The sequence below is a fragment of the Centruroides vittatus genome, unplaced genomic scaffold (genome assembly GCF_030686945.1).
Source record: "Centruroides vittatus isolate TY-2023 unplaced genomic scaffold, ASM3068694v2 contig_272, whole genome shotgun sequence".
Lineage (NCBI taxonomy): Eukaryota > Metazoa > Arthropoda > Arachnida > Scorpiones > Buthidae > Centruroides > Centruroides vittatus.
In genome coordinates, this window is record NW_027121732.1 from 576,282 (window position 1) to 600,765 (window position 24,484).

At 30.4% G+C, this 24,484-nt stretch overlaps 1 protein-coding gene across 2 annotated transcripts in view; it reads left to right on the forward strand.

The window, feature by feature from the left end:
* The first annotated feature begins 6,354 nt into the window (after positions 1-6,354).
* The window catches only part of LOC136971774 (uncharacterized), a 37,970-nt gene continuing 19,840 nt past the window's right edge, over positions 6,355-24,484 (forward strand). Inside the window, exon 1 of one of the 2 annotated variants that reach the window (XM_067266270.1) lies at positions 6,355-6,435. The gene's annotated coding sequence lies outside the window, so the exon portion shown is untranslated. Of the gene's footprint in view, positions 6,436-20,244; positions 20,518-24,484 lie in introns of those variants that run through there. The other variant, XM_067266271.1, reaches the window with a different exon arrangement.

Consider the following 24,484-nt stretch of genomic DNA (forward strand, 5'->3'; position numbering starts at 1 on the left):
GGGGACGTTATATCGAGGTATTTAAAAAATTATTCATTTTACTAATATATAAACTATAAATTACGATTAATCGAATTCTGTAACGTAATTTGCACATCTGTAAGTTAATATAAAGTGAGCTAAGTCATGCAATTCTTTTGTCTCCGGTCTGTATTATCGAGTGTCGTTTGCGTAATAATAGCTTATTATATCATAAAAAAAAGCATAATTTAGAGGATAAATATCATTTTAATCGCATAATACGCCATTTTCTTTTTCAATTTTATTAATTTTATGTTCCCAAGCGAATTAAATACAGGATTATTATTATTTTTATTATTATTTTTTTTTTTTATAAATGGCAATTCAATTCATAAATCTAGACGTGTGTAAGCTAATAAACAATTTAATTTACTGTTTAAATATAACTTGAATCGTATTATACGTGTACTACAGTATAATACAGTAAAAACCTGTCTAAAGCGGAACCTGAATAAAACGGGAACTTGCCAAATCGGAAATAAATATACCTGATCCAGTTTACGCGTATTTTACTGTATTATACAGTATTATTTCCGTTTTAAACAGGTTTCTCAACACAGTACAGTGGCAGGTTTCCGTTTTAAACGGGGTTTTTCCCCGCATTGAATATCACTCCGTTCCGAAAAGATTTTTTCCTCCCCTTTTACGCAGGTTTCCTCTTTATTCAGGCTCCGGCGTACTGCAGTAAAACCTGTGTAAGCCGGAATTTCGACGGTACAAATTTTTTTTTTTCGTTTAAAACAAGTTTTATTGTACTATATTATATAATTATTCTACTCCAGTCTATAATATTGACGAATGGATATTACAGAATGGAGTTGAAGTATTACACAGTCGAACCTCGATATAACGCCACGATTTGTTAGCCTCCCAAGTTGGAATTAAATCGATGTGTCTATAGGCCGAAGGGCATCTAACAATAAAAATTATACAGTCAAAACTCGATATAACGCCTCCGAAATTGGAATTAAACGAATGTGTTACAGTTACTTCACGTTTTATGGTATATTATATCATTTTTTTTTAAAAAAAAACGTAATTTAGCGAATAAATATCGTTTTAATGCGATATTTCATCTTAAATCTTGTTAATTTTACGTGTTTCTAGACGAATAGTCGAATATTTTACCATTAAATCTGTGTTTTTAATTCATAAAACCGAGCACAAACAATTAAATTCCTCGTGTAAAATCGAAATGTGATGGACTTATATCGCATAATATTCTCTATATTATGCATTATTTTATATTTTAAATTGGATTTTGGTTAGTATATCAAAAATCTTTAAATTTATTCCAGAAGAAAGAGAAATTACCTTTATAAATATTTATATTTCCAACTCAAATTTCCAATCCATCAGTTTTCTGAAAGAATTTTTCCACCAAACAAATTACCTGTCGTATGAACCACCCTTCGACTTTACCAAATTTCTAACAGGAGAGGAACGAAGAAGATTTTTCAAATAAGGAAAAAAATAAAATAAAAAAATAAAAATGGTGGAACCGAGGAAGAAAGTAAATTGCGAATGATGGCTCTCATATCGAGTATTTTTAAACTATTTAAATTCGTTGGAAATTGAAATACTTTGAAGGCGAAATATCTAACGCAAACCAATAAAAACACTCAGTTATAAACAATATCTAAGCTTTATAAATAAATTACACTATTCAAACACGTCCCACACCCGTTTGATACACGGTAAAGTAGAATTTAAAGTATATTTTATTCCATATTTTTATGATTTATGAGTTAGAAAGAAGGGGGTAGTTGTTCGTATTCGTATTTTCTTTAATTCATGAAAAATAGATAAATCCAGAAATTCGTATAGAAGAAACCTTTCCAGACTCCAGTAGCGCGTTATGGCTTAGTGGGGCCCAGCGAGTTTGAATTAGGAGTGCCACGTATACAGTACAGTGTTGATTTCAGGCATTTTTCTTCGGGAGAATGGTTGGGACCCCTGGTTTGTGGGGCTCCATTGCACTTTTTGCCCATAGAATAAAATGCCACTGCTAGACATTTCTATCTTTCTGTTTCTATTCCAAGCCCGGGCACAGAAGGGCAGTGGCACGTTATCCTATGGGCATAAAGGGCACAATTGCTCGGAGGAGGCTAATAGAAGGCTCTAAACCAATCTTTTATAAACTCAATACTGTAGTAAGAATATCGAAACTTAAATTAGGCGCCTCATCTGAGGACCCTAAATTTGCGCAGGACAACACCAGAAGTCGAGGAAACGGGAGATTCTCCCGAAGAAAAATTTCTGAAGTCAACACTGTACGTAGGGCCCCTAATTCAAATTTGCCCAAGCCCCGTGAAGCCATAACGCGCCACTGCAGAAAAATTGATGTAAATTAAAAGTTCTGCTGACAAATAATAAAAAATCGGCTTTTATTTTATTTTTTATTGAATTTATTTATATTTTCGTGGCATTCGAAAAACGGTGAGAATCCACATTTACGACTGGCAACTTGGTGTAGTTTGTGTGAATGAAACTCCTGACAGTTATAAAACAGGTGGTGCCAACCGCTGTGTTATAACTGGCAACATTTCGATTAATCTGGGCGAGGGCCTCAGAAATATTTCTCACTATTTAATTTCACATATTTATTTTATTAAATTTCAGTAAATAAATAAATAAATTACAATATTCAAAGATGTTTTGTATTTTTAACTTACTGAGGCCTTAAAAGAAAAGTGTCTAGAGCCTCAATTAAAAAGCCTTAGACACTTTCCTTTTAAGACCATAATATTAATTCTATTATTATTATTATTATTGTTATTGTTATTATTTAAGGGCCTCAGTAATTAATTTTTTGCATAATCTATTAAGAGGCCCTACAAAAATTATGCAAAAAAAAATTAATTAGGTCTAAATTCATATGAAATTGCCATAGAAACGACTTTATTATTAATACGTTCATAATTATGCAGTATAGTGTTTACTTTACTTGTAAAAATATTTAAACACAGAGCAATTCTAACAAACTGCAAAGGCATTATAATATTTAAATTCTTTTATACAGTATCTCGCTCTCTCATCTCGAATATCTCTTACATCGAGTGTAAACAGAAGTATAACTTTTATAAGATATATTGAATAAGTTATATTAAATATTTATAAAAATTGAGTTTAGAATAGAAAGTAACACACTACTCTTGGGAATTCCAAAGTAGTTGTTATACATCAGCATTTCTAAAAATCGAAACCGTCACGAAATTCGAATTTTCTTTCCATTTTTTATTTTTTTCCTCCTATTCTATCACGAGATTTTGACTACAAAATTATATTTTCTTCCGGGAAAAAGCAAGCCCAAATTTAGTTTGGGCCCCCCCCCTTTTGACAGGGCCCAGGCAATTGTCCATCCCTCATCCTCATTGTGTGGGCCATAAAAAGAAGCCCTCTAGTACTCACCGGGGGAAGGAATTAAAGATAAGAATCCCGTAAAGAAGTAATTTATTCGAAGACGTAAAATAAACAATTAGAATGCCGTGTGAAATAAAATTATTTATTAAAAATAATTAATAATAATAATAGAAAGAAAAAATAGCTTCAATTATTCTTAATGGATTATTTTGTTTACGAAATTAGTCAGACAAAAGTTTGTATTGTGTTTCTGATGATTCGCAAGGGAATATTTTATGAAAAAAAAAGAAAAAACTAACATAGAAGTGTGTGTTTTTGTGTGTGTTTTCTTTATTAAATCACTCAAGGTACAGACCTATCTGCTTATCTCGTGATAATAAATTTGCAACAACATACAGACACACACACGTGCTCTATTTACGTTTGCGTGATTGTGCACAGAAAAATCTCGGGTCGTGTCGAGTGATATTTTCGTACAGATTTTATCGGATAAAAATAATTTATATATAAATGTATTTTCGGCGTAAAATACGATTTTTAATTCTCGTAACCGAGTAAGAGATTTTATTTTAATATCGCATATAAAATCATTAAAACCATTGAATACGTAACGTTTTTAAAGATATATATATATAGGCTACCTAAATACGACCAAACCTCGATATAGTGTACCCCTAAATAGCGCTACTCTCATTATAGCGTCGAGTCTCCAATTTGTATGTAGATTTCGTTACTGTATAGGCATGTCTTGTTTGGTATACTTTTAACTCCACACTCGATTTAATTCCAATTTCACAGGCGCTAAATCGAGGTTCGAATATATATAATTTATTTATTAAAATGTAGAAGAGTTTTTCATCAATTATTTTTGCTATTTTACTTAAAAAAAACTATGAAGAATTTGAAAATGTTCCAAGTTTAAAATTGAATATATACATGTATATGTTTTATTATTGTTATTATTTTGAAACAACGCTATAAAGAAGACTTTGAAGAATATAATTTCACTCGAATAACGTATAAAGTCCAAAGACAGAATTGAATTTCCAGTCGGAATTAATTCAAATCAGTCAATATTCCATCAAGTCTGGATGAGTTTAAAACACTTTAAACTTATAAAAATATAAGAAAACTTCATAAAATTATTTTTATTTAAGAATATAAAAGAATAAAAGCTGTTTTGGGGTACGGAAATTTAAAAAAAAAAATGGCAGAAATATCGATATGGACGAGGTATTTGACTTTCTTTTTACCTTGTTGACGACATCATGTCCAATAAGAGATGAGTGCATTCTATTTATTTCCCTTTCTTGATGGCGTCATCCTGGGCAGACGATTGAAGAATGTTGATGCGAACGTTCGGATGTCTGTACATAAATTAAAAACATTTATAAATTAAATCATTGTACAGTACGTCCTTGGTTCCGTGTTTATGTAATAGAAGAAAAGCATTTCAATAACTGTATACGTTACATCGAGGAAGGAAATTTGATATTGTAGAATACAGAGAGGGAATAGATTATATATAAACACGAGAAAAATGCGTATATTTCGAAGGTAAAATGTTTAAAAATAAAATTCATGAATGTGTGTGTGTGTGTGTATATATATATATAGGCCCTGTATTGTTATTTTCAGGGATAATTCTGTAACGAACAATTGATCTATAACCCGAGATAAACAAATAAATCCGTGAGAAAATATTTAAAAATATGGTGATTTTAAGCAGAAAAATGGAAGGAATATCTTTCGTTTTATTTTATGATCAAACAAACACCAAAAATTTAATGTTTGAAAGTATTTTCTCTCTACATTTTAGTTGTCGAGTTGGAAAAATTTTTAGTTTTATTACTCTACAAATCTTGCAGAGCCATTCGGATATTTGATGTGGCCTTAAATTTTAACACACAAGAGGCCCTTCCTTCTATTAAATAATAATAGATTTAAAGGGGGAAGAATACGAGCTGTAGGGCCTACGAGAGAGTGATCTTATTAAGGCCCAAACTGTATAAGAATCTATATTATAATAATCTAGAAAATTAATTTATTTTTAATTTCAAGTGAGTAAAGTGATGAAAGGAGAAAGCCTCACGTCGAGTGCTTTCTGTTTACATTCACTTTTTGTCCTTTATAGAGAGGTTTCAGGCACGAAAGTAGGTGTAGAAGAGCATACACGGCACTAAACTTGTTTAAATTAACTCGTTGTTAAGTAAGTTCACATAGCTGTTATAATGTAACTAATCAAACAGCTGTTACAACAATGATCGCTTTAATTTAGGTAGTTTTAAAATGTTTATTTAGTAAGTTACTAGCGCCTATAAGCCTTCTATGAAAACCAGTAGCCATATAAACTTAATGTATACTCAATTAGTATGTAATGTTACACTATATCGAGGGTATACCAATGATGGTAACCTGTGAGGCCTTACTTGAGATGAATACAACGACGTCGTTACCCGTTTTCCACCAATCACAGTTTTCTTTTGTTTACTGATTTACATTACACGTTTATTCCATTTGTGTGACCGAAATACACTAAACACCGGTCGCGGGTTCGCACCTGATCGAGGCACGTGTAGGCCTATACAACACCTAAATGGGGAACAGTTTCCCTATCATTATCAGCGTATTGCGCTGCCTTATTGTGGCCTTCTATTACATAAATTATATTTTAAGAAAAACCTTATTTTCTATCGATTAAAATGAGAAGTGGGCCAAACAAACCGCGTACTAAGAAGCCGAGTGATTGGTAGAAAACAGTTGTCGTATTTCTCTCTCAAATTCCAATACGGCATTATAAGTAAAGTAATATTTATCATAATTTAAACCAATTCCACCGAGGTTTTTATATATTTATTTTTATAAAATTTTTAAAAACCTGATCAATAATAAAACAATTTAATGCGGTTGTTTACCGCTAGGAGATTTGGCGTGTGGCGTAGTCACGTGCAGAATTCTATCACTGTTGTGAGAAGACTAAGTGTGTTCGCATGGATCCTGTTATTGCTCCCGTCGAAAATTAAGTGTAATTCACTTATAATAAATCTGGAAGTAAGTATATTATTTTATATATAAAATATAACATTTATATATTGATATATAAAGGTGTTTCTGTGACGTCACCTTTACGTGTTTTTTTAATACAGAAGATATTGTTATAAAATTAAACAATTTATTTATATTATTTTTTAAATAAAATTTTTAAAATTCTCCGTTTCGGAGTTTACGTACGATTTCATCTTTCCGCTCCGCGTAACATAGTCATTACGTTTGTGTCGTAACTTTTTACGTCACTCATCATTGTTCGACGTTCGTTTAAAGCAGCGTGACATCAAATTACGTATCAAGGTTATATCTTTTGTTTTTTTCCCTCTTTTTTTTTAAAAATCGTTATTCACGAAATAAAGAGAAGAATTTCATCGGGATTAACGTTATATCGAGGGCTATTTTATACAGGAAAATCATCTTTGTATACGCAGAACTTCTATTATTTTTTAAGCTATTTAGAAGCGTTGACGTTGGATATTTTCCAATACATTTTCTCGTGAAAGATTAACAAATCGTGTGTTTATTGACAAGTAGGGCAGTAAATAAAGGGTTGTGTAGACGTTATAAAGGGAGTTTAAACGTTATGAAATTTCCTCTTTTTTTTTTTTTTTTTTAATAATTCTTGTATCTCGTATTTATTTATGCACATTTCAACATTCTTTAAACTAATTTGAATAATATCCTATATAATTTATGATCCGTTTTAGTGAGAATAAACGTCATTATATCAGCATTAATTCTTCTATTTTTAAGAGGGAAATATTATTTTTTATTTTTACTAATTTATGCAAATTTTAATTATATATAGGCCTATTTTTTTTTTAATTTCGAATAGTTAACAGATTCCATAAGCATAACTTTTAATATAAAAAAAATATGTTAATCAGGCGCGTGTAATAGAAACAAATTTAAAGATTAAATTTTGCTTTTTTTCCCCTGTCTATTTTATTTTATTTAAATAATAATAATAATAATAAATTTTAGATTGCATGAATGATTTTTTTATACGTTCTAAAGCTTATTTTTTAATATAATTTAATGCATTTTAATTCATAAAATAAGCTCCTTTTTTTGCGGTTTGGTCGTAAGCTAAACAAGATACTGTTTAGGGCCTCGTGTTATGAGGCAATAGCTTAAGGAATCGCATTTTTACGTGTATCATTGTCTGGTAGAGGGGAAGGGCCTGTTATATTTTACAGCTAGGGCCCCCACAGTTTTATGTGTATTATTGTCTGAAGGGAGAAGGGCCTAGGGTCTCACATTTTTATGTGTATCATTGTGTGGTAGAGGGAAAGGGCCTAGGGCCCCACATATTTATGTGTATTATTGTCTGGAGGAGAGAGCCTTAATATTTTAGCTTATGGCCTGGCATTTTCACGTGTATCATTTGGTCGAGAGAAAGGGCCTGTTATATTTTACAATTTAGGGCCGAAACAAAAGTTTTTTCGTGTTAGACCCTTTTAAAAACGGCACATTTACGAGATAAATCGAACAAAAAAAAAAAAAAATCAAATTAATAATATTTTATTTAACTATTCTTATGTTAAGGTCGAATCATAATGATTCGACCTTAACATAATGGCTACAGAATGATTCCATTAACGGATAATGGGCCCCATGCCAAAAGTTTGTCCATTTTTCTCCCACATATTATCCCATATTTAGTAAGCATAAATCCTAGGATACACTCGAATTTAATATTTAAAAAAATATATTGGAAGAGCGAGTAGAAGAATATATTTTCTTAGGGAATATATTTCTTTCTCTTTCTATCTGTTGATGTTTAATATAAAATAGATGTTGAACAAATAGTAAATGTGTATCACGAATCCTTGGAGAATTACGGGAGTTTACTCGAAGGAGGAAAAGAAAAAAAAAACTACATTGAATTTTTAGGCATCCGAACTATGTTGTGTATCTCTAGAGAAATCATTCAAACGTTTTCTTCCGGAGTACATTCTACGGGAAAGAAAATTTAATTTCTTTGTCTCCCACTTTTCCTCCAATAAAAAAACTTTTCAGATGCAATTTGGCAGCGTTTTTACAATCATATCGAGTTCTCTTCCCCTCCGAAATCGTTGCCTTCATCGAGCTACGCCATCAAATTTATTAAGTTACACTGCAATAAACAACACTTCTAGATTTAATATTAGCACTGTTATTCTTTTATTTAAAAATGCAAAAATTATCCCCATAAAAGTAAGAAAAAGTCGTATTCTAATTTAAATTCTAGAGTTGCTTATCTTAAAAATGGACAATTTATCATCTTTCGGGAGTAAATTCTGGAGCGGAAACATGGAAAATTCCGATATTTTCGCATTCTTTTATGTAAGATTAATTAGCTTATTAATATATTAAGTGTAATAAAGATGAAAATGGGACGTACTTAATAAGGTTACTTAATAAATTTGCTAACAATGAAAGGGAAAAAATGATGCTGCTCTCTCTCTCTATCTATCTAAGAAAATTCAAATTTTATGTTTTTAGATATTATTGATCTGTAAGGAATAAGACGTAGATGTAAGGAAAGATAAATCTACTTTCAGGGTTTGACATGTCCATTAGTAGATATAAACGGATCCTAGCTAAATCTTAAGGGTAGCTTATCTATGATTTAGAGAGCTTTACTTATCTCTCTAATCATAAGTTTCTATTATAAATAATACAGCTTAACCGTTATTTGTTTTAGTGGAAAATGCAGTTAAATTGTTAATTTCGCGTATAAAAAAGTTAATTTTTTTGTTTTTTTATAAATAGACACGAAATTCCTAATATTTCTGCATACATTTTTACACCTTTATTCAAATTTATTTTAAAATAATGGTAGCCTAAAAGGCTACCATTATTTTAAAAATGAATTTTAATAAAGGAATAAATATTTTAAATTTAATTCTATCGAAGATTTTGACAGATGCGTATGAAAAGTCTTAAAATATTTATACCACATCCTCCTGTCTATCATGTATAAATTCTAAACTCGTCTCAAACAATCGAGTTCAGTATAACATTAAGAGATAGGAGGTGTACGAAGATGCTGTTGATAACGTCATGCTATTATCCGGATGGTGCAAGATCTTATCACTTAACCATTATATATTTAAAAAATATATGTGCTAAGACCTATAATTTCATAAGAATCGAAGAGTAAGGGTTGTTATTTTAAACAAGTTCAAGGTGTAAATAATTTCTAGTCTCCACGCTCTTTGCAGACTCGACTGCAAAGGGACGATATTGCACAATCGTCTAGACCAATCTCGTTATTCTTAAAAGATAAAGCTTTAAATAGACGTGATTCAACGTTCTTTAAAGGAGAAGAAAAAAAAAAACACTGAAGAAGCAGAAAAAAAACAAAGAAATAAAAACCTTAACTTCTCTCAAGGTTGCAAGGCGCACGTCTGTCCATTGTATGTTCTGGTCTGATGCGTTGTGTTCGTTGTTGCGTGAAATGTTTGTATAGTTCTTCCGTTAGGGATTGGGGACGAGGCTATATATATTTGTATGTGTGACTTTTACGAATATATTTAATTTAATTTCAGTTTTATACGGTAAAAGAATGCATTTCGTAACGCTAAATCTCAATGGCGCATACTGTAAATATATACCTGGACTAAATTCTCATTAAAACGTTAAATTTTTACGGTGGTGGATTACACAATAAGTGCACTAGGGCCTCGAAATGGTCTCGAGAGGCCTCAAGAATTACGCTTGAGGCTTCTCCAGACCATTTATATACAGGCCTATATATAAATGGTCTCGAGTTCAAAACAAATATATATATATATATATATGTTTTGCACCGCAGTAAGAACAGTGACGATTTTATTGTCTTTTTAATATATAAATAAACACTTTTATATAAAGGACCTTTGTGTAAAAGGGGTAAAAATTAGTGAAAATTCAATAGTGGAGTTTATGTTCCAAGGGCCTCGACGGTACATAATTCACTACTGAATTTTTACTGTTTTTAACTTATTTGACATTAAAACTGTGTAATTGTATGTTTAAATGAATGTATATTGTATTTTATACATAAAAACTATGGGTTTTTTAACGTCAAATGATAGCTGCAAACAATTTTTTTTTTCGTGCTGTACGTTTCGAATGTATTTCAGCTAAATTCTATTTAAATATTAAAATTATATTATTTTTAATTTATTAAATATTGAAAATATACATAAACAAAGATATAAATTTATATCTACATTAATTTAATTTCAATTTTATGCATAAATAATTCGTTTTGTAACGATAAGCCTTAATGGTTGACATTCACGAGAAAACGATTATATGAATTTAAATATTAAAAATTTATTAATATTATTACTCGTCAGATAATTTAAGAATGATATTTCGAATAAATTTAATTAAATTTTAATTTTATTCATTAAAAAATTACGTCTGAGACATTAAAAATCTATGGTTAATGTTTACAAAACACTGATTTCTTCTTGTTTTTGTCGACTCGCTGCATAGTTTTTTATTCGTAAAAATTAGGCAATCAGTCAGCAGAAAACAAAAATTTTATTATTTTAATTTAATGAAAACATTAAAAATTAGCTAGAATTGTTGCCTCATGTTTTGTTTTAGAAGCACTTTCAATTGCAACACTTAAAGTTATTCATCGTAGTTAAAAACAGTCGGGTAAAATCCCGATAAGGAGGAGCAAGAGCGTGACAAGAGCGAAATTTTTCTAAGAAAATCTTGAGTAAGATTAATTAAAAATTAAAAAGAACTTGTTGTAAAATGCGTGTAATCTATACAATAGCTTTAATCATCAGATTGTACGGTAAACCGTATTCTCAATTGGAATTTCTGATTCGTTCTGATGGATTTAATCCAGTTTGGTAATGGTAAATATTCAAATTATGTGAGGAATTCGTAAAGATGCAGATTCATTGAACAAATAGCGATTTGTACTCGGGATTTAGCATGAATTTACTTATTTAAATGTAAAATTTATTCAGTTATGTTTATGGAAGCGTGCAAAATTCACCTTGTTAAAATACTTTCTTTTGTAACATAAATTGCATTCGTAGAAACCTGAATCACGTAAAAAAAAGTATTGTAGTTAATAGGATATTGTATAATATTATCCATTCATCCTTTAATAGTGAATTTATCTACCGTTCTACACACGAATTACTTGAAGAAGTCATAGATAAAGAATGGGAGAGTTTGAAAACAAAATATTTTACAATTTATTATTAATATAGGTCGACACGTAATAGAGAAATTTAGTATAACTTGTCTATAACGGACACTGCACAAAGCAGAAGCCTGCCTAAATACTCGTAACGGGATCATTTACTATGTAAACTGCGATTATAAGTCGGAAACCTGTCTAACGCGGGAAGAAACACCTGTGTAAAGCGTAATTTTTCTGCTTAACAGCAGTTAAGTATACTAAATTTATGCTCGACTTCTCGATGATGAAAGTTAACAGTCGACCATTTTTTTATTGTTAGGATTGTTCTTCCATTGTTTGGAAAGGAGCTGTGACAACGGTGGATAACCCGAGGTTCTGGGGCACCCGAGATCCAATACGGGCAATCAATCCCAGAAGTTTTGGCAGTAATGTCGAGTCCCGTCCCTCACCCCTATTATGGACCTCATGCCCATAATGCGGGTGTGACAACGGGCGCGAGAGAAAGCCCTCTTAATGCCCACAGGGTGGAAACAGTAAAAAAGAAGTTGCCGTGACAATACAAATTCAACTTTCTAGAAGAGTTAATTAATACAAACACAACCTCTACAAAACGGATTGGATTTGATTGATGGGATGTGGCACGGGCAATCTGCCAAAACGGGGTGCCTTTCGGGAGGAATTATATCGAAAACTGGCCCTCAGATACGTGAAGAAAACTCAGATAACAAGCAACGAACCCACCTCCACAAAACGGAAAGATCCGATTCGAACGTTCCGTTTTAAACAGGTTTTACTGCATTAATACTTTTCTAACGAACTGAAGTAAATTACAAATGCATTAGTTTAGTTAAAGCACGTAGAAATATCACGAAAACACGACACGACACTCCGCAGACACCGTACTCTTTACACAAACAGAAAAGTTGAAATTGTATAAAATAAAACATAATTACGATTACGAATTAGACGACAGAATGATAAACTTGCTCTTCGCATCACATATTTTACGTTTCTACTAACATTTAAAATAATATATATAAAAGTTTGAAGTTACAACGTCAGCAATATGTAAATTATTAGCCGTAATTAAAAACGTGAACATGTCCCTGATTAAATTACTAAAGGCACATCACGTTCATCTCTTCATTTTAAAATATAAATCTTCATTATGTCGCATACAATCAAGAATAATTAATTTAATTATAACAATTTACAATTTTTGTAAGAAGACGAATTAAAATTACAGACAAAAATTCTCTCTCCAATTATCAATTTTAATTTATTTATTTATTTATTTATGAATTTTTCCATTAACTAATTTATCATTCTTACTTATCTTTTATATATATATATATATATATAAATTAATTAATTTAGTTGATTTTCTAACTTTAATTATGACTAATGTATTATTCTGTTGTAATATTTATCAGATTCATTTAGTTTCATTAAAACTTTTAAACTTTTCAATTTTGTTTTAATAAATTCTAATTTTCCTCAATTAATTTCTGAAAATATATTTTAATATTATTTTGTTAAACTGTAAATTATTATTATTACTATTATTATTTGTTTGTTATGCTTCATGTTACTTCTTAATTACATTATGCTCCTAGCAAATTTAATGTATTAAAATGTATCGATTCCTCTTTCCTCCTCGACCTCCTACTTTATAAATTAAAATTATTATAAAATCGCTCGATTTTATTTAATATTTTTGACATTTTTTTATGCTGAAAACCTCGTAAATCGATTGATATAGATATTTTAAGTATCACTTGACAAGATTTTCTTAAATTGACAAATTTAAGCCGAAAATAGCTCGACTCAATAAAAGGCACGTATCTTTTTTTTTATTATTATTTTATTTCTTTATGTGTAATCGAATATAATCGATTATCAACCATACAAAGCTAGAACGAAGACAAATCCCTAATTTAAACTTGTTTTTAGTTTTTCCTATTATTGTTGGGTTGAAAATACCTTTGATGCAGTGGAGGATTTAATGGTTTCAAGTCTGTTCTCACTACCTTATAATGGTTCCCTTTTACAAAAATATAAATAACCACTAAACATTGGTCCTTTTTTTCATAGGAAAATTCAAATAAAAGTGAATACGAGATAATGGGCCCTTCTCAATTGCGAAATACGCAACACAAATAGACACTTCACCACTTTCACTATACTTTTTTTTTTTTTTGGCTGGTTAAATTACAATAAAACCAGGAAAATTTTAAAGAATTAAAAATTTTATGGTCATTTTCTGTTTTTAACTATGACTAAAATTACTGATTCATGATATAATGATTGTTGTTTTAAAAGTCCTTCCTGTGTTGTTTAATGCCAATTGGTAAAGATAATTTAACCGTACGAGGAAAATACTATATAAATACGGTGGTGGATCTGTTATAAAACTAATAAATCTTAATTTCAACTGGAGAAACGTTTTTCTTAACGAGTTAACTTTCAACGATATTAACGTAATGTTTTTTTAAGTATTTGTTATTAAAATAAAGCCTATTTTAATAATAGAATAACAAGCAGAATCTATTCGTAGTCTAAATTTTGGCATCCGGATCCTCGATTCTTTCGTTGATGCACGGCTTAATAGGCTAGATTAACAAAACATGGGCTTCCGTAATAGACGACTGAGGGGGTCTCCGTAACAGTTTAAACCTCGGGGTACCAAAAGTGTAGGTCCACCAATGTATAAATGAGAGGAAGAAATCTGGAAAATGGTTTTATTTATTTTTATTCCCAGCAAATCAAGAAGGGTGATATCAGAAGCATCCTAATAGATAGAAAGAGCTTCAAGTGATTGTTACAGATGTGCTTTATCGATCAATGATAGCTTTAAGACGTGGATTAAATCGAACAGGTTGTTCGATAAAGAAAATTGTTTTCTGATAGTTTCCTTCGTTACAAGCTAGAAATTACCCGAAAGATGATTATAATAACTCCCTAATTATTCATTTCAAGTAAACTAAAGTCGTACAACACACTAAAAAATGGGGCACACGCAGAGTGATCCTGCACAGGAAAGAATAAGAATAGAAAAATAGGTTGCATAGTATATACTGTACAGTACATTGCAATAATCTGACTCACTGGAAAAAGATGAAGAAAATTGATGAAAATTAAGGTTAAGAGATTTCAGGTCGGCAGAAAAATACACTTAAAATATAACAAAAGTATAAGTAGAGCTGGACAAGTACATATTATATCTACTCGAATAATTTTTCATTTATTCTTCGAGGAAATAATGTAAAATTCTGGCACACGACTCTCCATCACGATTTGTCACTCTGTGCGTTAAAAAAGAAAAAAAAAAACAATTCCTATTATAGTGTATTACACACACACTATACTTTATTGTGTGTCTAATCATGGTTGAAATCGTAATAAATTACATTTTAAAAATAAGATAAAAAAAATCTCTTACAAAGAAAATATTGTTAAACGTTTAGCGCTTTGAGTGTTGTGTAAAGATGCGTAAGTGAGAATTTTTGGCAAAAGTTTATGTAATAAACAAGAATGCTTGCAATAAAACATGATTATTGGGTTCTGGAATACATCGTCAAGAGAAAAGTATGGCAAAAACTACATACAGTAACTCGAAAAAGTACCATGATTTTCGTGTACTGTTTACACTTATCAAGTGCTGAAATATGCTGACTTTTACACGAAATGCGATTAATTAAAATAATATATTCGTGTTTACTCCATAAATTATTCTAATAAATTTATTTATTAATCATTTACTTTTGATTGAACGGTGCATAAAATGTTTAAAACTCAATCGTTGTGTATCCTGTTAACATATAAACGTAATAAAATATCGTGCATAAAAGCAGTTATAAAATCCTGTAAAGAATGTAAACAAATTGCAAGTGTGTGCAGAAACATAAACACGCACTTTAATGAGGTGTAAATTAAATAATTGAGGTAAAAATTTTATCACTTTCGATCCGTGCTGCTTTAAATCGAGGTATTAACAAAAGAAAATCGTGATTTCTAGCGATTTCTGCAGCATGAGAAAGAGACGACAAAAAAAAAAAAAAAAAGAAACTGTAATAGATTTCCGTAATAAAAAATCGAGTGAAGTACTTCAGTTTATATACCACAATAACATAAATTATTCTTCGCGAATTGTTTTAGAAAAAATAAAAGTATATTTTCAATTTAGTAGATTTCTTAGGAAAGAAGTATAAAAAAAAAAGGGAGAAATATCCTTTATTTGTCTGGATTTCTTTGTGCTGATACCATCTGAAACTGTACATTTCTCACCACAAAACATGTTGGATGATATAATACAAAAGTAATGACACTGTTTAGGTGGAACCGACAGCAATTCGGATATAACGACTCGTGCTGTAGGTAATGGCTATGTTTATGGATACGATCTGCCTTCTCTTCCGAACTAGAAATATGTATAGCAACTATTATCAAAATGGATTAAACTAGACGGGATGATTATCCATTTCACGTCTAAGTTATCTTTTGTTGTAAAAATACCGTTTGTCTTTTTTCTTATCATGTGATTACGTGTGTTTAAGAGTAGTAAAGTGTAATAAATTACGCCAAGTTTTCATGTTTTTTTCTAAGTTAAAACGCATATTTTTCTTATAATAATCTTTAAATTTACGTAAATCTATTGTATATCGAGTCGAACCCCCCCCATAACGACCACCTCTATACAGCGGATATTTTTTCAGGAACGTGTTTTCTATAAGTGGTCGTTGTTCACAGGTTCGACTGTAATTGAAAAACTGCTTCATTTATCTTTCGTTTTTTAATTAATTATACAAAACATCTGGTGCTCTATTACAAGATAACTCTCGTATTATAATTTCAATGTAATCTAATAATTTATATAACTCTCTATATAAGTTATTTGTATTGTGTTGTGGTCATATTTTACCAGCAAGAATTATTGAAGTGATTTCTATTGTAAGATGATACCAACAAATATTATACATATACCAGAGAGCTGTCATCTTTTTGTACTTCTTACTTTTTGCACCTGCCACTTACTTCCTTTCTTTTACTTGATGGTATATGACGCATTGGACTTTTTTAGTGTCATTTATTTGCTCTGTGTTTTGTTTCACTCTGTGTTGATTCGATTTCATCACTTGTTTCGATTTTTCTCGCTTCATTTTTCTTCATTTTCTTTCATTTTCCTTTTCTATATTTATTCTATTATTCTAATCTTTGGGTATTGCGCGTATTCGACTGTAACAAATGCAATACCTCCGTTGTAAAAACTCTACGCCTGTATGAAATCGTGCAGATATTCAAAATATAATAGAACCTCCAATAACGGCCACCTCTAAACGGTGGCCATTTTTCTTTTTTCGGGACCTTTTTCGAACAACAGCTAATTTTCAGGAACATTTTTTTAGGCCAAAGATGTATATAAAATAACCTCCAGACAACGGCCATTTTCGGGAACTTTTTGAAGAAAAATACTAGTAGTAATAACCTGTTAACAACGGCCATTTCTTTTCGGGCTCTTTTTTTTAAACAAAGCTTTCAAACAGCGGAAACTTTCTCGAACAGAAAAGCATACAATATAACCTCTAAACGACGGACACCTCCATTTTCTTTCGAGGACTCTTTTAAACAAAGATAGCCTGTATGTATACAAATTAACCTCCAAACAACAGCAAATTTTTTATATTCCCGTCAGTGGCCGTTGTTAGCAGGTTCGACTTAAATTATTATTTTATAATTTCCATAATTTATTTTACAATGTAATTGTTAGTGTTTAAATTGGCATATTGAATTTCATATTTATATGACGTCTAACACCTGTTATAAACAGATGAAGCCTGCGTTAGCAATCAATATATTAATTTTCAACACAATCCAGGAAATTTTATGTAATTTTAATGATTCAAATTGAATAAAAATTATCTATTTAAAATATTTTTGATTTTCCAATTAGATAATTTCATAAAATAGCATTAGGGTCTACGAAAGATGAACCCATACAAATGTGAGGCACCACTCAAGTATGGATTTATGATTTTGAACTATAAGAAAGCTTTTCTTCTCCACTAAATAAAAACGCGAAGGCCCTATAAGCTGTAACTTTGTATAAATTCGGCTAAGGCCCTATCCGAATGTCATAAAAGTATATAAATAAAATCCTCGGGGCCTCAGGGATGAACTTTTACTGCAACCTTTTCCTCTATCGGCCGTAAACGTGAGGCCCTAAGCTCCAGATTCATAACACGAGGCCCTAAATTGCAGCTTGTTTGGCTTATACGCAGATCAGGTACTGATACCTCATTTAAGTGTATGACTATTGTAATAATTTTGACCTTTGTTACAAGATTATTTACATTGTGCAATGTAAAAATATATAATAAATACGGAGCACGTTTCGTAAATATACAGTACAACAATTTTAATAATATTCCACAGGTTAAGTCCTTGATACAATAGAAACAAAACGGCATTTAAACAAATTAAAATAATTATTTTGGTTTTAAAATAAGGAGAAAGATTGTTTTGTTAAAGAAAAAACACCCGTGTAATTAACCTAAATACAGTCAAACCTCTGAACAACGACCACTGACCGGAACATAAAAGATGGCTGCTATTTAGAGGTGTCCGTTGTTGGAGGTTCTACTGTATTTGATGGATAAAATATTTTAAGAAATTACGGTTTATTCAAGAAATTCGATAATTTTAATGCTTAAAATTGTAGAGCTTCTCGAATTTTTGTATTCCATTACAACATGCCAACTTAAATTACTGCGGTGTCGATTTTCTTCATTGTTTTCATGCCACTTTTGAGTTTAAACAATCGATTTAATTGACTTGAAAATACTAAAAGTTTTTATTCAATATACATAAATTTCGTTATTTGCTATTTAAATAATAAAATTGCCTTATTTATTTTGCAAATATGGAGTTTAATGTCATGTTGTAACGAAGGTAATGGTTCAAACCGGACGTATTATAAGAAATCCTACCGGATAGGAGGATCCTACGAAGACAGAATCGTAAAGTACAGCATCCAATCAAGACAAAATCCTATCGAATAAAATCCTATAAATATAAAATTTTAGGGACGGAATCCTACCAAAATGGTGCTTTATAGCTTCACGGGGCCCAAGCAAATTTGAATTAGAGTTTCCCATTTACAGTGCCGAGTTCACATTTTTCTTCGGTGGAATTTTTCGGGAGAATATCCTCTTATAAAAGATTGGTTTCGGGTGGTGTCCCCAGGCAATTGCCCTTTTTGCCCATAGGATAACGCGCCACTGTAGGATCCTACAAGACGAAATCCCAACCGACAAAATTTTCTATCGAATTCTAACGGATAATATCCTACCAAAACAGAAAAATAACCGATAAAATCCTACTACGACAATAAGATTCTGTCCATTAAAATTTTATTCTGTAACCGGACCGTCTTATAACAGAAATTTAACATTTTAACCAAAGACTTAATTTGTTTTTTTGTTCATTTTAACTTTAAATACAAAGACATTTTGCCTGGATACTTTAATATCGTATCTAAAGTTTGATACTTTCGGTATCATTACTTCCAGTAGAAAATCTGGCAATGTTTCTGGTGACAAGTGATAAAAGTGTCTTTTGAGGTTAGACAGCGACCTTAGGGATGTGGACATCTATTCCGACGAAAACATTCAATCCCTTTTCTACCAAAAGAGGAAACTGTTAAAGAAACATTTTTATCTTATTTTCCTTCCAGATAGGATGCAACTCGCATCTACTTTGCAACACTACAGAACCCACTTTTTTGAAAGAAGAAAGACCTTTTTTTCTTATCAATTTTTAGATGGAAAGGCTATAACTTTGCTACTTCATAATACAAATGTAATAATATATTTCTCTTTTATTTATGGAGAAACATTACTTAATCTACATGTTGACTAACATTTCCAACACAGTATTAATGGATTGTGACTCTTGAGAATAACGTTCGAAACTCTATTAACGGATCACCTAATGGAGTTTCGACTTCTTTACTACCAAATTTATATTTGTCAAATATTCATACGTATATAATTAGATGAAAATTCTTGATTAGAATATTTCATTAAGAACTCGAAGAAAAAAAAAGAAAAATATCCGAATCTCCGGGGTAACATTTCGTGTAGACAATCTTAAGATTAATATCTTTCAGACAATTTGGTAAGAATTAAAAATAAAATTTCGTTAATTGCTTTTTTTTTAAAGAAAAAAGAATGTCTTTTCTGCATAAAAATCCAATTTGATAAGGTTTTATTTATCATTAACAGCTTTAAAAACACACATTTTTTTTTGTCTCTACTTAGTAAATTAGCTGCGTGTAGTTACGATGTGGGTGTTGGATCTATTAGAGAATTTAAACTTTAATAAATGTATTATAAATAAATAAACAGAAAACTTTCTTTATCATTACTTTATACATCATCCTCCCAAAGATTACTCCAGGGCAAAACCTTAGTTACTCTTCTGTAAATTAGAGCTAGTAATTAAGAAGGAAAATATATAAAAATAAGCAGAAAAAGATATTATTTTTTCCAAAAAAACGATGCAGTTAATCGTGAATTTTTCATTATTATACGTTCTACTTCATGCGCAAAATCATGTCTTTATCAAGCTTGAATACTAAGATCTATACGAATTTCAATTGCGGGAAGAAACTGGCAGAGAATATTGGAAAACGAGAAAATCTGGCACAGAACACGAATTGTAATATCAGAATATGTTTTCTTCCATCTCCCATAAGAGTTTTCAATCCCGAAGTCGATTTGGATTTAAAAGTCAGAATAGAAAGCTGCACTTGAAACGGCTCGTATCAAATATCTAGAGGAGAAAAAAAGAAAGAAAGAAAGAAATAATAATAAAATAAAAGAAAATAAATCTATTCTTAAAAAGAGGATTAATTTTCAAGCATTTTACTATTCACAAAGGTAAGGAAATAGGACACAAATGGATCGTTTCAAAACTTTCAGTGCATTTTTTTCTGTGTCTGTTCTGTTTGTTTGTTTGTTCGTGATACAGTTTCTATCTAAAAGACCGTTGAAATTTTTAAAAGGAACACATTTTAAATTTTTTACGAGGCTTTCAACTGAAAACTCGGATTAGAAACAAAGTTCCGATGTAAAAGCCAAAATATTAATAATTAATTGGAGTTTTTAAGAATGATAATAATGATAATAATAAGTACTACACACACTTGGGAATTTGCACGAAGTAGCAAATTAATTATTAAAGTGGATGCGAGAATATAAATTGACTAAGCAGTCCAGTAATATCTGTTTTAAGTCATGCTTGATTAATTAAAGTTTCAGTAAATTACACGTGTCTCAGATGTAACTAAACAGAACTACAGCGTTATATCCGAGGAAGGAAATTGTTCGTAGTGTGATTGAATTAATTCACCTTAGTAACGAATCGCTCCGTCAGCCTCTGTAAGGCCAATTCTTAATATTTTGCCGATAAAGATTAATTTCTTATACAGAAATGGAATCGTTTTTAATTAATTTCGAACCTGTGAACAACGGCCGCTGACGGGAACGTGAAATTGGCCGTTGTTTGGAGGTTGTTTTTATTAAATGTTTTCTGGAAAAATGGTCGTTACGGGAGGTTTGACTGTTTAATACACTATAAGATTAGGATAAAAATCTTATGATTTAATATATTATGGCTCGAAAATTGAAGAAATTTTTGAGGTTTTGGTATCATTTTCTCATTACTCTAGTCCTCTTCTGCTATGGAAACGAGAGTGAATCATGCTGTCGGGGTGTTCTGTAATTATATTTAGTTCGTCCCGATTGTCAGTTTGAATTTCTTTCATCTTACAATTTGAAAGTAACTGATATTGGCTCTTTTGACTCAATAGAGAAAAGAGAGAGAGAGAGAATTTAGGAAATTTATAGCCTAGCTGCTAGAATGGACACTGAGATTGGAACTTTTATGTTTTCGATGAAGAATAGGAAGTAGAAGAATATAGTTTTATTGAATCGAATTTCCAAGAAATCATCATATATTAAAAACTAAAACTCTAATAAATTTTATTTTAAAAAATATAATAAAATTAAAACTTTATAGGTTTTATTTTTTTTTACACTCCTTTCACCCTAAGGACATCAAGAGGACGTTTTTCCCGTGTCCATTATAGATTCAGCCAGGCCCACAATGGGGAGTAGTGAAGAATGGGGTCCGAAATATCCGGCAAACCAGTAACCGAATGGATAAAAACACTGGTGGTGAGTTCGCACCTCACCAACGTGAAGTTTTCTAGTTTTCTTCACGTGCCTAACACCTAAATAGGGTCCAGTTTTCCTTAGAAAGTCCACTTGGATGTATGTATCCTCTCTTGTTGCAAAAATTCCTGCTATTTTTGATGGCCCGGATTCGATCCCAAGGTGTAGATTGATGCTTTAATCTCCATCCAGCCATAAAAAAATTTCAGAGTTTACGAAACGATAATTATAATTTATCTAAAAATTCTATACGAAGTTAACACGATGGAAAGGATGCATCTGAATGGAAGAGAAATCGAACTGTCTTTTTCTATCTTCTTTATAGACAATTAATCATTAATGGTAGAGCAAACTATGCTGAGAATATCTTCATCCTTCACTGGCTTCAGAAGATCAATGTTTTAGAATATAACAAGTGTTCTGGTTTGGGTTGGCTTCGTTTTATATTATTGGCACACTCTCGGGATTTAGCGTGATATCTCTTTATCTTCTAATAGAAGTCTCCTATCTTCCTCCATCGTTAATAAATGACGTCGGCGATCAATTTTTAATTTGGAATAAGCTACAAACCGAAGAAGAAGAAGAAAAAAAAAAATTTACTTAATTTCCTTCTTAATATATAATTTATAAAAATTTACAATATAACAATTATCGAGATTCCCTTCTAAGATAATTTATCACATGGATGAATATGTTATTATTATTCGTGCATTTATGCAAATTGTGTGTTCCTGTATACACGTAAATTATTAAGAATGAATGGTGTTAAAGGTTTTCAGGGAAGGGGGAATGTAATAATTTTAAATTCTTCGCTTTTACTTAAAGACTTAATAGCTGTCTAGTTTCATTAATGTTTTATATCGTTTTATGCGCTTCGTTATGCTACGTAATACCTTTTTCTTGATATTTAATTCCTCCGAAATGTGTTTCCTGTGGCGTGTTTGTTTCCGCCTCGTAACGCTAAACCCTCGAGTGATGGAGATGTGACGAATTTTTTTGCTATTTGATACATTTATTCTTACAATTTATTTTGCAAAAGATGTTTCTTAACTTCTACAATTATTTCCTTTGTATTTTAGACAACTTTATAATATATATAAGGCGTATTCTACCATGAAATAGAATGGAAAACAAGAAAAATATTCCTCCCCTCTAGAGAATTGGTTGGAAAAAGTTCATAAAGTACAACAAAAAAGGATAAAAATTGATATTATTTCAACTATTTGTATTGTTAGTTGCTGCTTCCAAACAAAACTATTAAAGTCGGGACTATAAAAATGGTTGAAATTGGTGTTGCTTTTATAAATTAGTTTCTACGATACAATTCTCAAAACACTCGAGTATATCTTTAATATATATTAAAGTAATGCTTTGTTTATACTGTCTGATATAGGAAAAAAACAATACTTTTTTTATATTTTAGTATGCTGTAGTGTTTAGTTTCATTGTAATTCAGAATTGATTCTTTTAGCTATATAACTTAATAGCTTCTGTGTAGAAAAATAATAAAGTTTTTTATATAAAATACCAGAAAATATCTATATTTTTCTAAGATTAAATATAAATATACAGTAGAATATATCAATTATAGTATCTTATATAGGTATAATTATACAGGTTAATAATTTAGTTATATTTTTATATATAAAACCATTACTTTTGGAGAAATTCAGAATATTTGAACTTGATTGGCATAATATAGATTTAAACATCTAATTAAAAATAAGTAATAAATTATTAATATAAAATGTACAAGTAATATTTAGGCATGAGTTGTATGGAAGTTAAAGCTGCTCTCATGCTATAAACAGGTTCTAATAAAGTAGAAGGTTCTGCAGACAGAAGTCATGGCTATTGGAAATGTTTATTGACTGACAGCTCTGTATCCCAGAGCATCCAAGACACGCTTAATTAAATTAGAATGTAATGATCTTACTAACTACCGAAACTGTTATAGACAAAATTAGACTTATAAAAAACAATTACATAAACATTAATTACTTTTATAATCATTTTTAATGTATAAATTAACAATTACTTTAGCTTTTTTGAAGCTTTGAATGGTTTAATTTCACTTTATAAATTTAAATATTTCCTTAATTGTAATCAGATTACATGTGAAGTAATTAATTTTCTAAAAGACTTTCATCGCGAATTAAAACTATTCAATAAAATATTTTATTCATAACAATCCACTTCGGATGATTTAACACTTAAGTAGAATATATAATTTAGTTTAATACCGATAATTAGCTACTATTATCTTATTATTAGCCATCGAGCAAAATATCTATAACCACTTTCATACTTTATTACAATTCAAAGCATAAAATCCACCTTGACAACAAACTATTCATTAATAAGAGCTATAATCTCACATTATCCCATAAAATTCAAGCTAACTTGCTTGACAGGCTTCTCTTATTATAATTAATGCCTTTCATCTTCGTATAATGCTTTACAGAATAAAAGAAATACATCAAAAAGTAAATATTTTTCGAACTGGCAATATAAAAGCCTGTCAAACATCCATTACAAGGTCCCAAGTTTATTACTTCTTCGTTCCTTTAGGATGGACTTCTTGCTATACAAGAAGAAAATGGCTACTTAATATATACATTTATGTCAATATTTAATCTGCTTTTTAAAAATTTTTCTATTTAATAGGCAA